Source organism: Heterodontus francisci, chromosome 7, assembly GCF_036365525.1.
Source record: "Heterodontus francisci isolate sHetFra1 chromosome 7, sHetFra1.hap1, whole genome shotgun sequence".
In the NCBI taxonomy this organism is placed as follows: Eukaryota; Metazoa; Chordata; class Chondrichthyes; order Heterodontiformes; family Heterodontidae; genus Heterodontus; species Heterodontus francisci.
In genome coordinates, this window is record NC_090377.1 from 61,117,791 (window position 1) to 61,131,342 (window position 13,552).

At 44.2% G+C, this 13,552-nt stretch overlaps 1 protein-coding gene across 1 annotated transcript in view; it reads left to right on the top strand.

The window, feature by feature from the left end:
• LOC137372019 (coiled-coil domain-containing protein 148-like) overlaps positions 1-13,552 on the top strand; it is a 174,584-nt gene that overhangs the window by 66,512 nt on the left and 94,520 nt on the right. The gene's annotated exons all lie outside the window — the stretch shown is intronic.

A 13,552-nucleotide genomic window follows, 5' to 3' on the forward strand; every position in this document is an offset into this window, starting at 1 on the left:
TTAAATAAAAATTAGAGTTAATAAGTACAACCAAAATTTCAGAACAAATTAAACCAAAACCCTCCATATTCTATACAAAGCATTCAAGCCAACAAGGTCAATCCATAACCTGTTTTCATTCACACTTTTCGTAGAGTGTACATTATCCCACAATCAATGATTATCTACATAACATTCAATGGGTATACTATCTTCAGTATGCACCTTGTACAGAACCTCACTTAAAATATTTGACTAGTAGAATCCCATATCCACTGCCTCCACAAAAGCCAGTGTTTGGGCAGCTAAAGTACTTTTAACAGCCTTTTTCTTTCCTTAACTTCTCAAGCTAAAGGACAACAATTCCCATTTTCACCCATACGAAATACTATGAAACTAGCTGCACTAGAATACCCATCAGGAAAACTAGCGTGAAGCATCGCTAAAAATGGCTAGTTTCATGTTCTTTGGGTCACCCACGGATAGGAAATTAAGTATGTATTTCTCCAGATTGAATTTTTTTATTGTTTTATTTGCCTTAAAACATTCTCGACTTCAAGGTGTTTTAACATTGTGCTTAACACCAATATATCAAAACCAGCATCCAGTCTAGTCTGAGTGCCCAACTAATTTAACTGACCAATCAAGCTTTGCAATTGCTTTGCCCCTTCTCTAGATATAATCATCTTTCTGTGAGGGCCTAGTATGGTTAACCAGAATTGGAGTAACATTCTGTAAATAGGATTGTTATTTTAAGTTATTCCAGACCTACACTGTTTAATATCTAAACCAATACATTTAACAGCCCCACAAGGCTGCCTCCCAATTTTAAATTCTGCTCTTATTTCATTAATAACACATTTCTCAAATTCTTCAGTACCATCTTACAAGAAATCATCAACAAGCATCATGAATATGACTGAAGGTTGTCCTTTTATGATATCAATAAAACATTTCAGGATCTATTTCTCATTGAACACAACCTACTTTCAGCAAAACAGTTCTCACTGAAAACACCACATCTTAGAAGCATTATTCAGACACATTTGTTTAGTTTCCATAGTTTTTCTTCTGCGCCTGCTGCCTTTTTGGGCAGTTTCAGAGACACTTGTCTCTGAAAAGTATCTCCCTGCAGAAATGCAACTTTTTTGTCGATTGAGCTACACTCCCATGAATATGTGACCAGAAGAGCTAAAAAGATTTTCATGATTACATTTCCAGCTGTGGGAGAGTCCACTCTAAAATTTGTATCACTCACTCTTCAAAACCCCGAGCAACCAGCCTCGCGTTAACCTTTATAAGTCCCATCTGTGAGGAATTTTTCAGTACAAATCCACCTAGGTGAAAAAGCTGGTTGCTTCTTATCTGATACCTTGGAATAAACTCCGCACTCTCTCTCCAATATCTAATTGCCTTTGTTTTGCCTGTCGTTAGTTTATCCTCAAGTTTATTGGCAGACACCAAAACTTCACGATCATGAGGACTTCTGCTTCTAGTTCTGTTCCGAGACTGCTCTATGGCCTTTATTTAATTGTGTAATTTACTCAAACCACATCCTCTACTTGTACTTCTATGTCCGTCGGGATTACTACTGTGAGGTTGCTCCCTTGCACTGTCAGAGGGTCTTTCACGGGTACGTGATTATTTTCTGACACGTGGGTTACTTCCAGACTCACTAACAGTATTTGCACTGCATTTCTTACTCTCCACTCCTTCATCCAGTCCATGGACCTCACTTATTGGCCATCATCCTGGACATTCAACCAATATTTAAACTTGCTGATAGCTTTCCCTGCACTTCACACAATTGTTGCATCCATCCATTCACTAAACCCCTCTGGAATATATGTCACCTGAGTACCCACTCTAGTCTAAAAGCAAAATACTGCGGATGCTGGAAATCTGAAATAAAAACAAGAAATGCTGGAACCACTCAGCAGGTCTGGCAGCATCTGTGGAAAGAGAAGCAGAGTTAACGTTTCGGGTCAGTGACCCTTCTTCGGAACTGACAGATATTAGAAATGTCACAGATTATAAGCAAGTGAGGTGGGGGTAGGGCAAGAGATAACAAAGGAGAAGGTGTAGATTGGGCAAGGCCACATAGCTGACCAAAAGGTCATGGAGCAAAGGCAAACAATATGTTAATGGTGTGTTGAAAGACAAAGCATTAGTACAGATAAGGTGTTAACGGACTGAATATTGAACAGCAGCAAGTGCAAACATGAAAAAAAACAGTGGGTAAGCAAACTGAACAAACTAAGATGAAATGAAATAAATGCAAAAAAAAAAGATTGTAAAAAAGAAAAAATAACTAAAAATGAAAGTAAATGGGGGGCTGTCATGCTCTGAAATTATTGAACTCAATGTTCAGTCCGGCAGGCTGTAGTGTGCCTAATCGGTAGATGAGATGCTGTTCCTCGAGCTTGCGTTGATGTTCACTGGAACACTGCACTCTAGTCAGTTGGCCTTTTGATGTGTTAGCTCTGTCCTGTGTGTCATGATCAGTCACAGTACCACTATCCAGCCCTTGATCAACCGTATTCTGTTTAATAGGACCTTCATCACAAACACATGAGCATTTGAGGTACAGACTCATAGAGTCATTGACGGTGCAGAAAGAGGCAATTTGGCCTATTGAGTCCATGCCAGTGCTTTATGTACTTCCATCATCTGTTCAGAGTTTGAGATTTTGTAATTATTTCTAATTAAGCAAGGAATGAATGTTAACAGCTTGATTGCCATGCTTGATAAGTACTGTCTTAGAATCACGACCTGTTACTTTACCAGGTATTTACTATGACCCTCTCTTTCATAATACATTAAATATCTTGAATTAAATTTAGTTTTAGATTGTCTTATGCGATACCTCACAGCTCCCTGAATTTTCTCTGAGACCTCTGCCTTGATGAAAGCTTGTCTCCCTGCATGAAAAGCATGCAAATGTGCTGAAAAAATTTAACTGATTGCAGTACCTTCTAGTGCATGAAGACTATCACACAGCAGGGAAGGCAATATGGGATTTCACCCATTGACTAATTGATAAGGTCTATACTCTGCAACCATCTGGAATGAATTTTTTGCATGAATTGCCCGTGCCAGAGAGGTTGTTACCTTGCAGTTTGGTTGATCAGCTAAAATTTTATGCTGCAATTCATCGATTATTGCATGATTCCTTTCACAGAATCCATTGCTGAAAGAACTTTCAACTGCAGTGTTCATCACCATAATGTTCATTTTTTCCCACGTCTCTGAACTTATCATTGGTAAATTCCCTCCATTATCAGTTAGAAACTTTGTGGGTTCCCCCTATCCAGTCCACTTCTCCATGATTTTGTGCATAAGAACCCTTTTGTCCATAACAAGTATTATTGTAGAAAGACTAAATATGATTGCCATGTCTACAAAATGTGGAATGAAAATATTTCTGTCTGGCAGCTTCCTCCGATACTTTTTACAGATTTCACACTTCTCGCTTATCTCGTCTATTAGCTGCATACACTCTTCATCAAACACACCTGCATCTTTTAGCAGGAATTTTAACCTTTGACAAGTAGGGTGAGAAAATTGGCTATGTAACTTCAAGACAACTTTGCTTTTTTTTTTCTCTGATTCTTATCACCTGATACCATTAATGCTTGTCTAGTCGGAATACTCTGATCAGAAATATCAGGTTTTGTTGAGGGGATACAATATTGTCCTAACTGGTTAAACTGCATATCCGCTCACTTTCCAAAAATAATTGCGTTATTTTGTTCCATGTCAAGTTTCATTTGTTCTTTTTCATAGAAGGTTTACTCAACAGCATAGGTATCTCGCTACAGACTACATAAGTAGCTATAAAAAAGCTTACTCCAGCTGTTTTACATGGAATTGCAACTCTCTTTAGTGACCTCAATGTGTTGTCATCACAAAACCTAAAGCATGTAGTACTTTTATATTCCTTAACCTTGCATTAATCCTCACTACTGAGTGAATCATGATAATATTTTAAACTATCTGTTCTACTTACTGTCGAAGTGCAAGCAGTTAAACAAGTCTGCACCTAGCACATTCATCACAGGGCGGCACAGTGGCGCAGTGGTTAGCACCGCAGCCTGACAGCTCCAGGGACCCGGGTTCGATTCTGGGTACTGTCTGTGTGGAGTTTGCAAGTTCTCCCTGTGACCGCGTGGGTTTTCGCCAGGTGCTCCGGTTTCCTCCCACAGCCAAAGACTTGCAGGTGATAGGTAAATTGGCCATTGTAAATTGCCCCTAGTGTAGGTAGGTGGTAGGGAATATGGGATTACTGTAGGGTTAGTATAAATGGGTGGTTGTTGGTCGGCACAGACTCGGTGGGCCGAAGGGCCTGTTTCAGTGCTGTATCTCTTGAAAAAAAAAAAGACCTTGTAACCAGTACAACTTGTTCGGTGGCATCATATTCATCCTCTTCCTCAGACCCTCATCAGACCCCTTTCCTATTCTGAGTGGCGTGAAACAGGGCTGTGTTCTCGCACCTACACTGTTTGGGATCTTCTGCTCCCTGCTGCTCTCACATGCGTTCAAGTCTTCAGAAGAAGGAATTTTCCTCCACACAAGATCAGATGGCAGGTTGTTCAACCTTGCCCGTTTTAGAGTGAAGACCAAAGTACAGAAAGTCCTCATCAGGGAACTCCTTTTTGCTGACGATGCTGCATTAACATCTCACACTGAAGAGTGTCTGCAGCGACTCATCGACAGGATTGCGGCTGCCTGAAACGAATTTGGCCTAACCATCAGCCTCAAGAAAACAAACATCATGGAACAGGACGTCAGAAATGCTCCATCCATCAATATTGGCGACCACGCTCTGGAAGTGGTTCAAGAGTTCACCTACCTAGGCTCAACTATCACCAGTAACCTGTCTCTCGATGCGGAAATCAACAAGCGCATGGGAAAGGCTTCCACTGCTATGTCCAGACTGGCCAAGAGAGTGTGGAAAAATGGCGCACTGACACAGAACACAAAGGTCCAAGTGTATCAAGCCTGTGTCCTCAGTACCTTGCTCTATGGCAGCGAGGCCTGGACAAAGTATGTCAGCCAAGAGCGACGTCTCAATTCATTCCATCTCCACTGCCTCCGAAGAATCCTTGGCATCAGGTGGCAGGACCATATCTCCAATACAGAAGTCCTCGAGGCGGCCAACATCCCCAGCATATACACCCTACTGAGCCAGCGGCGCTTGAGATGACTTGGCCATGTGAGCCGCATGGAAGATGTCAGGATCCCCAAAGACATATTGTACAGCGAGCTCGTCACTGGTATCAGACCCACCGGCCGTCCATGTCTCCACTTTAACGACGTCTGCAAACGCGACATGACGTCCTGTGACATTGATCACAAGTTGTGGGAGTCAGTTGCCAGTTATCGCCAGAGCTGGCGGGCAGCCATAAAGGCGGGGCTAAAGTGTGGCGAGTCGAAGAGACTTAACAGTTGGCAGGACAAAAGACAGAAGCGCAAGGGGAGAGCCAACTGTGTAACAGCCCCGACAACCAATTTTATCTCCAGCACCTGTGGAAGAGTCGTTCACTCTAGAATTGGCCTTTATAGCCACTCCAAGCGCTGCTTCACAAACCACTGACCACCTCCAGGCGCTTACCCATTGTCTCTCGAGACAAGGAGGCCAAACAAGAAGAAGAAGAAGACTAAGCCATGGCTGAAAGAAGGGCAGGAATGGCAGCTCAACATTCCTGGTTACAGGATTTTCAGACGAGATAGAGAGGGGGATAAAAAAAGAAGGGGGGTGCTGCAATATTGATTAAAGAAACAATTATAGCTGTGAGGAGGGATGGTATAATAGAAGGATCATCAAATGAGGCCATATTCATTGAACTGAAGAACAAAAAAGGGGCAATCACACTATTTAGATTGTACTATAGGTCCCTAAACAGTCAGATGGAGATAGAAGAGGGCATATGTAGGCTAGTCTCTGAGAAGTGCAAAAACAATAGGGGCAGTAATAGTGGGGGCTTCCAACTACCCTAATATTAACTGGGATGGAATTAGTGTGAAAGACACAGAGGGAGCAAAATTCTTAAAATCCATTCAGGAGATCTTTTTTTACCCAATATGTGACAAGTCCGATAAGACTTGATCAGGTGATTCTGGACTTAGTTTTAGGCAATGAAGCTGGACAGCAGGAAGGGGTATCAGTTGGGGAGCGCTTTAGTGGAAGTGATCATAATTAAGTTAGATTTAGGATAGTTATGAAAAAGGACAAAGATAGACCAGGAATAAAAGTTCTCAATTTGGGAAAAGCTAATTTTACTAAGCTGAGATGTGATTTAGCTAAAGTGGAATGGAAACAGCTACTTGAAGGTAAATCAGTGCCAGATCAATGGGAGCATTCAAGGAAGAGAGGGTTCGGAGCAAATATGTTCCCTTAAACAAAAAGGGTGGGACTAACAAATCCAGGGCTCCCCAGGTGTCAAGGGGCTTCTGGAGAGGATAAAGTAAAAAAGGGAAGTTTACGACAGATGATGAGGACTCAATACTGCAAAAATCCTGGAGTATGAAAAGTGTAGGGGTGAAATTAAAAAGAATATTAGGAAAGCAAAGAGAGGGCATGAAAACCCAAAGATATTTTATAAATACATAAAGCACAAGAGGATAACTAAAGAAAAAGTAGGTCCTATTAGGAACCATAAGAGTAACCCGTGTGTGGAGGCAGAGGACGTTGGTATGGTTCTTAATGAATACTTTGTGTCTGTTCTCATAAAAGTGAGGGATGACACAGACATTGCAATCTGGGAGGAGAAGAGTGAAGTATTAGATGAAAGAGAGGAAGTATTGAGCAGTTTAACATCTTTGAAAGTGATAAGGTGGTCAAGAAGGCATATGGGATACTTGCCTTTATTAGGTGAAGTATAGAATATAAGAGCTGGGATGGTATGCTGGAACTATATAAAGCACTAGTTAGGCCACAGCTGGAGTACTGCATGCAGTTCTAGTCAGCACACTGAAGGAATGATCTGATTGCATTAGAGAGGGTACAGAGGAGATGTATGAGGATGTTGCCTGGACTGGAGAATTTTAGTTGTGAGGCAAGATTGGATAGGCTAGGGTTGTTTTCTTTGGAACAGAGGAGGTTGAGGGAAAACCTAATTGAAGTGTATAAAATGATGAGGGATCTAGATACAATTGATCGGAAGGCCCTGTTCCCTTGGTTGAGGGATTCATAACCAAGGGGCATAGATTTAGGGTAAGAGATAGGAGGTTTAGAGGGGACTTGAGGGAAAATCCTTTCACCCGGAAGGTGGTGGGGATCTGGAACTCACCGCCTGAAAAGGTGGGAGAGGCAGAAACCCTCATAACATTAAGAAAGTACTTGGATATACACTTGAAGTGCAATAACCTACAAGGCTATGTACCGAGAGCTGGAAAGTGAGATTAAGCCGTATGGCTCCTTGTCGGCCGGTGCGGACACAATTGGCCGAATGGTCTCCTTCCATGCTGTAACTTTCTATGATTCTTCAGACTAATAGTAAGCCTGTAGCTATGAATGGAAGCTGAAAATCTATCCATTACCAGCTGAATATCCTCTTTAGAATCTGTCATGTGTGAAGATATCAGCATACAAAGATTCTTGGAGACTTTAGACAATGTTCACAGCCTTGATAGATCCAACAATTTCCCTGTTGTGCAGTTTCGTATCCCAAGACTTACCTGAAGTTCCCTTGTTGCATCATGCAGCACAGCTACTTAAAAAAGTGCGAACAGAGCAGGGCCCAGTATACATTATTGGCCTTTATCTCAAGGAGTTTAGTATTTAGAAGTGATGCTTCAGTTTTATAGAGCCTGGGTCAGACCCCATCTGGAGTGCTGTGTTCAATTTTGGGCACCAAACATCAGGAAAGATGTATTAGGAAAGAGAAATATATCATGAGGGAGAAAAGCACAGGGCTAAATTTTATCAGCCCTCTAGGGATGGACAGGGAGGTGTGGTGGCCCATGAAATTGTGAGGAAGACGGTGGGTGGGGGGAACGGGAGTGTAGTGCCCGTCACCTTCCCAATGCCATTCAATTTAGTTGGGGCGGGGAAGGCCGAGGATGCCTTGAGAAGCCAATGTAGGCCTTTATTTCCAATTAATGGCCAATTAAGGGCCTCATCCCGCCACTGCTGACATTTTACTGGCGGTGGGGTTTCCCTCCCTACATGTGGAGACCGTCCAGTAACACCAGGCGGCCTCCTTATGGGTTGGAAATGGCTGGGGGTGTGGTGATCTCCTCCTGCCTGGGCAATCCGTGGCCCACAGAGGGTCCCTGGCAGCATATGTGCCAACACCCACCCTCCTGCCCTCACAACCCACCCACCCACCCTCACCCTTGGACCGATCATCATCTTATATGGTCTATTATCTCCATTAACCTGGCTCCTAAACAGGAGCGGCAACAGAAATAGCCGTAAGAAATTTAACATTGAAGGTCTCAAGGATCCTGGAAAGGCAGCTTTCCTCAGCCAGTGCCTCACAAGCAACCTCTCAACTCCCAGCCAACGTGAGCCACAATGTGTCCATAATGCCTGGTCCACTCTAAAGTCCATCATTATCAGCACCTGTGAAAAGGTTCGTAGCTTCTCAACCACGTAACATAGGGACTGGTTCGACGAGAATGACCAAGGGATTCAAGATCTAATCAAACGTAAGTGGAAAACGTCTGCATACTGGAAGAACAACCATGCTTCAAGAGAAAAGTAGCTGGCCTATTGGTGTCTGAAAACAGCATTATAGCAAAAAACCTGTGACATAAAGAACAAATGATGTGTGGAAGGTGCGCGGGAGATTCAACAGCTTGCGGACAACCACTGCATGTGCGGATTCTTCAGCACTGTTCAGTCCGTCTACGGCCCAAATACTTAGGGGCCCACCTTGCTGTGAGCCAAGAACAGAGGAGAGCTCATCAAGGACAGAGAGGCAGTCAGCGTCTGCTGGAGGGAGCACTTCGAAGAGCTCATCAATCGAGTCTCTGTCTTTGACCCAAGCGTCCTTGATTCCATCCCTCACTACACTACCTGGCTCGGCTGTGGCACTACCCTGACCTGGAATGAAGTTGGAAAAGCCATCCATCAGCTGAAAAGCAACAAAGCCTCTGGAGCAGATGCAATTCCTGCCCAAATCCTGAAACACTGCAGTGACACACTCTTAACGCAATTGCACCACCTCATATCCCTTATCTGGGAAGAGGAGCACATGCCAAGGGACCGCAAGGACACCATGATTGTGACCATTTTCAAGAAAGGAGACCAATCCGATTGTGGTAATTACAGGGGATTCTCCATGATGTCTGCCACAGGGAAGGTGATCACAAGGATTCTCCTCAACCGCCTCCTTCCAGTGGCCAAAGTACTCCTTCCTGAGTTGCAATGTGGAGCAGCATCAACCTCTATACATGGCCGCCTTTGACCTCGCGAAAGCCTTTGACTTCGTCAATCATGAGGGTTTATGGAGAGTCCTCCCCAAGTTTGGCTGACCTCAGAAATTTGTCACCATCCTTCGCCTACTACATGATAACATGCAAGCCGTAATCCTTGCCAACGGGACTACAACAGACCCTATCTCAGAGAATGGCATCAAACAAGGCTGTGTCATCGCACCAACCCCCTTCTCCATCTTCCTTGCTGCAATTTTGCACCTCACCTCCAGCAAGCTCCCCACAAGAGTGGAGATAACCTCCCAGGATGGATGGGAAATTATTCAGCCTCCGTTGTCTCCACTCCAAAACAAAGATCACTCCAACTTAAGTCATTGAGCCTCAGTACATGGATGATGCTTGTGTATGTGCCCACTCAGAGACTGAGCTCCAAGTCATCGTTGACTCCTTCACTGAAGCATATGAGAGGATGGGCCTTACTTTAAACATCCGGAAAACTAAGGTCCTCTTCCAACCCACCTCCACAGCGCAGTGTCATCCTCCATCAACCAGGATCCACGGCGGGACTCTGGAAAACGTATTTTCCATATCTCAGGAGTCTTCTCTTAATGATGACAGACATAGATGATAAAATTCACCACTGACTTCAATGTGCCAGCTCTGCCTTCGGCTGACTGAGTAAGAGAGTATTCGAGGACTAGGACCTCAAACCTGGGACTAAAGTCATCATGTACAGTGATCCCTGTGCTCCTATATGCTTCAGAGACTTGGACAATCTACAACAGGCACTTGAAGGCATTGCAGAAATACCACCAACGCTGTCTCCACAAAATCCTTCACATTCATTGGCAGGGTAGGCGGCCTAATGTCAGCATCCTCTCCCAAGCCAACATTCTCAGCATTGAGCTGCTAATCACCCAAAACCAGCTTTGCTGGTCGGGGCCACATCACCTGACACCAGGCTCCCGAAGCAACTGCTCTGCTCTGATCTTCACTGCAGCAAAAGTCTCCCAGGAGGACAAAGGAAATGCTTTAGGGACGGTCCCAAGGCATCCCTGAAGAAATCCAACATACCCACTGACTCATGGGAGTCCCTGTCCCTTGTCCGCGCAAAGTAGAGAAGGTGCATTCGAGAAGGTACGGAGCACCTCGTGAGATTTCGGTGGGAGCACGCAAAAGCCAAGTCCAGGCAGCGGAAGGAGAGCACAGTCCCCAAGTAACTCGCCGATCCAAATCTTCAAATAGCACCTGCCCCACATGTGGTAGAATCTGCGGTTCGCACATCGGACCCGTTAGCCATGTTAGAACTCATTGAACCAGAGTGGAAACAAGTCATCCTCAGTCTTGAGAGACTGCCTAAGAGAAGACTCATCCCCATCCCTCGCCGGGACTTGTCTGACTGGCTCCAACGGGCCCAGTCCTGCTTACCTGCAGTCTGAGGCGCTATGGCTGCTCCCTGTCCAGGGCCTGCTGCAGTTCCAGCAGTGGCCCCCACAGTTAATTGACCTTGTGCTGTAAAATCCAGCCAGGGGTCCCACAAACAGCCGAGGTGGGGTTCACCTTGCCTTTTTCACCTGGCGTCTAGACTGTCGTCAGCTGTATAAAATTCAGCCACAGATTCACCAAGCTGATACCAGGCTTAAAGGATTAAATTACGAGGACATGTTGCATAAACTCGGTTTGTTTTGCTTTGTGTTTATTGATCTTATCAGGCATTTAAAATAATTAAGGGATTTAGCAAGGTAGATACGGTGGAACTATTTCATCTTGTGCTGAATCCAGAACATGGGTGCACAATCTTAAAAATAGATCTAAGCCATTAAGGAGTGAAATTTGGAAGCACTTTTTCATGCAAAGGGTCGTGGAAATCTGAACTCGCTAAAAAACTGCGAGGCTAGCTCATTTGAAATTTTCAAAAGTGAAACTGATAGATTTTTGTACCCTCGGGATTTCTCGGGATATGGTGCAAAGGCAGGTAAATGGAGCTGAGGAGCAGATCAGCTATAATTTAATTGAATGGTGGAACAAGCTCTAGGAGTTGAATGGCCTACTCTGTTCTTATATTTCTTTGCATTGCGATTCTGGAAGCCCTTGGCAAACTATATTCAAGTGCAGGTGATTGAGAATAATCTGACTCAGAGGACTTTATTTTTTGGACCCATTGGAGCTGGGACTGGAGGCTGGTAGGCGCTAAAAAAAGTGCCACCAGTCTGCGTGCCAGTTCCCTGGCTCTATCCCGCCCCCGGGATGTTTTTGCGGAGGCAGGATGGGGATGGGTGGCACAGTTACCCACTGCACACAGTGGGTAGCTGATCCAAGTAATTAAAGGCCACTTAAGGTCACTGCGGCACAGTGGCGCAGTGGTTAGCACCGCAGCCTCACAGCTCCAGCGACCCGGGTTCAATTCTGGGTACTGCCTGTGTGGAGTTTGCAAATTCTCCCTGTGTCTGCGTGGGTTTCCTCCGGGTGCTCCGGTTTCCTCCCACAGCCAAAAAGACTTGCAGGTTGATAGGTAAATTGGCCATTATAAATTGCCCCTAGTGTAGGTAGGTGGTAGGGGAATATAAAGATAGGTGAGGATGTGGTAGGAATATGGGATTAGTGTAGGATTAGTATAAATGGGTGGTTAATGGTCGGCACAGACTCGGTGGGCCGAAGGGCCTGTTTCAGTGCTGTATATCTAAATCTAAAAATCTAAATCTAAAATAAGGCAGACTGAGATTTTCCAGTGCGACGCAGGCCAGCTTAACTGCCTGGAAGCAGCATCTTGGCAGCAGACCAGAGGACAGCGCTCCAGGTAGGCCCCACACACTGCTGGCCTGGCTGCAAAAAACATTTTTTAGTTTAAATTTATAAAAATTGGAGAGAGACTGTCTCCATTTTGAAATACCATTCTCCCTTTCTTACCTCCATTGCAGCCTGCTGCTCCTTTCAAGCCGAAAGACCTCTGATTGACCCTCCAGCTTTGAGAGCCCTGCCACCATGCTTAATAGGACGGCAAGCCTGCTCTCTGACCAGCAATTGGCCGCCCTAGGGAAAATCACCATGAGTGACGGTTTCCACACAGCGTGGGCTTCTGACCCACATTTGAGCCTGATGGTGGGGTTTAGAAGCCGCAGGGAAAATCCTGCCTAGAGTCTTGTCAGCTATAAGATAGAAGTGAAATGCCCCAATAATTAACTCAGTCTGACCTGTCTTTTGTTCTTGTATGTATTTATGATTCCATCCTTTACTTTCTGTGGGACCTTCTCTCTCCAGATTAGACTAATCAACTTTGTTTCAGCACATCTCATCACAGTAATATTTCATTTTGATCTCTACTAAAGCTCCATTAAAGCTTACCAAGTAGCTATATATTAGGCCAAAATTTTCTGCCAAAGTAATGATGAGGCTAATGATGCTCATCCTTATTTATGTGCAAATGATACAGCCACTTCAGGCGAGGGGCAGATTATATGGTTAAACACGGGTATCCAAAAGTTGTTGTCCGAGTTGGGCCACCCTGCCATTAACTTTGTGAAAACAGAATCTTGCTGTCTCCCTCAAATTTAAATGCAATGAATGGTATGAAGTTGCTGTATTTGTGCAGTAGATACAAACTAGATTCACCACAGAAAATTAAGTCTTGTCATTTCAAAGGCAAGTACCATTTTACTGATGTCTGTAATCAGGAGTCAATCTGTAAGGATTTAAGCCCTTACAACGGGATTGGACATGACAAAAGTTCAGTTATGAAGCTGCTTATTGAGACAAAGTCAGAACAAGTTTATTAAGTTTCATGAAAACTATGGCAATAAACTCAGGCAGCGATTTACTGTTGAACGAGAGCTTATATACTTCCCATATTCGTCCTGGATGGGGGGTGCACTTCTTCTCTTGCAGCTTTTGGTCTTCAAACTGCTCATCTTTTCTCTTTGTTTCTTTCTCTCTTGTCTTTTCTCTTTGTTTTCTTGCTTCTGATTCTGTCCACCATGCTGACCTGAGCAGTAAGGTCTCTTTAATCCTGGCTCTTATTCAATTAATCCCTCCCAGTGCCTAATCATCCCCAGGGCTATCATTCCCTGTGCATGCTTTCTTGACCAATCAGGGATTAATACATGTGGCTGTTACCAACTTGACATAATTACGTAATGCCCTTCGTATTCTCTGCTGTCTTATTTTGTCCTTATCTCAAGGTTTCTTATCTACT